Source organism: Eubalaena glacialis, chromosome 1, assembly GCF_028564815.1.
Source record: "Eubalaena glacialis isolate mEubGla1 chromosome 1, mEubGla1.1.hap2.+ XY, whole genome shotgun sequence".
In the NCBI taxonomy this organism is placed as follows: Eukaryota; Metazoa; Chordata; class Mammalia; order Artiodactyla; family Balaenidae; genus Eubalaena; species Eubalaena glacialis.
In genome coordinates, this window is record NC_083716.1 from 204,078,764 (window position 1) to 204,080,477 (window position 1,714).

Genomic DNA, 1,714 nt, shown 5'->3' on the forward strand with positions numbered 1-1,714 from the left:
TGGATGTTCACCACATTAGAATTTTAGGGTTACACTGAGATAGATAAATATGTACATGTGTGTGTATGTATGTATGTGTGTGTGTGTGTATATATATATAAGAAGTATAACCTCTTTATAGCATAGAGTCTATTTTGAAGCTATAAAACCAGTAATATCATAGAACACTCTCAGGAGGAATGAGTTGATCAAGTTCTGCCAAGGAAGTTCTCACAAGAAGGCATTATGAAATGTCCTTATTCCTCAGAACTTGACTTTAAAATGTTCCCACTGGAGTCCAATGGAAGTTTTATGAGAGTAAAGGATAGAATTAGGTCTTGTATATTTTTAAAGGGTCATTCAAAAAGGCAAAGTCTAAATTTTTTACAGATGGCAGAATAAGGACTGATGCAGTTGGCCAAAACTGACCTTTTATGATTTTCAAAAGCAAATGTTTACTGAAAGAGAACTCTACTATACTACCAATTGGGAAAAAAAAATGCTGGATGCTTACATTGGACAACTCAGTACACATTCACTGCCAAACACATTTATACAAAATCAATAATAATATTTTCCATGGTACCTGTTTTCAACCTCCTCTCAAAAATTTTGTGCTGTAGTTCCTTTTTCTTAAACACAAATATGTTTCTGAGGAAAAACAACATTTTCGATGAGAATAGGCTTGTGAAAGGGCGTGCATTTTAGGAACCTTACTGTTAGCTTCACAGTCTCTACCACAGTGGTACAAGGCAAGGGTGAGGATGACCAATTTTGCCAGGTCTTCTGGATAGTGAATTCAGAACTGATTTTAAGTTCTTCCAGAATGGAACTCCTTTTAAACTTCTTTCAAAATACAACTCCCTTTTTTCAAAGAGGTAGAGGGGTTTCAGAAATTTTTATGCTCTTTTGGATGTTAAATAAAACTCTTAAAAAATAAAATTTTGATGAGTTGAGTGAAAAAGTTAGAAATATTAAAATCCATCAAATGTGGATGGGAAAAATTAAAGTGGTTTGTCACAATATATTTTGGGTTTGATGAATTTTAAAAATTTAGTAGGCAGCACATATACTAAAACTGGAGTAGTACAGAGAAGATTATCATGGCCCCATGCAAGGATGACAAGCAAATTAGAGAGGTGTTCCATATTTTAAGAAGTTTTTAAAAACACATGTAATAACAATGGTTTTAAGACTACTACTTGCATCCTACTTGAGGAGAGTTTTGTTTTGTTTTGGTTTGTTTTTTTTGGGAATGGATGTGATATCCATTCTGTAATGAATTTAGAGAAGTGCCTAGAAACACATGTAATAAAGATTATTATATAGTGTTATGTGCGCCAAAAAAAAAAAAAAAAATAGTTGGGGGAAAAATTGAAACTGTGAACTCAAATTATAAGCAGGATTACTCATCTCCACAATAGCCATAGTTTAGAACTTTCTTATCTTCTTACTTATTAAGTGGGTTTCAAGTATTCTTTTGATATGCAGATTTTTAAAACATTTTGTTCCATGGCTGATCATCAGAAAATCAGAAACATTGTGATTTTCTTTCTTAGGAGAAAATAAATATAATAGTTATTCAGACACCACTTAATGTATACAAAGTGACACTGGCACCTAATCTAAGTTCCCCCAAATGGCCTTCTTCTGTTAAGAATTGCACAAGTCTATATGGTTTTAAAAACAATAAGAAGTGGATAGTTTGAAGTGTAAAATAGTACCCCCACTTTGG

The 1,714-nt window shown here is 32.7% G+C and overlaps 1 pseudogene; it reads left to right on the plus strand.

Annotated features, from left to right (window-relative positions):
- The first annotated feature begins 1,035 nt into the window (after positions 1-1,035).
- Positions 1,036-1,133, plus strand: LOC133079081 (U6 spliceosomal RNA; annotated as a pseudogene).
- The last annotated feature ends 581 nt before the right edge of the window (positions 1,134-1,714 follow it).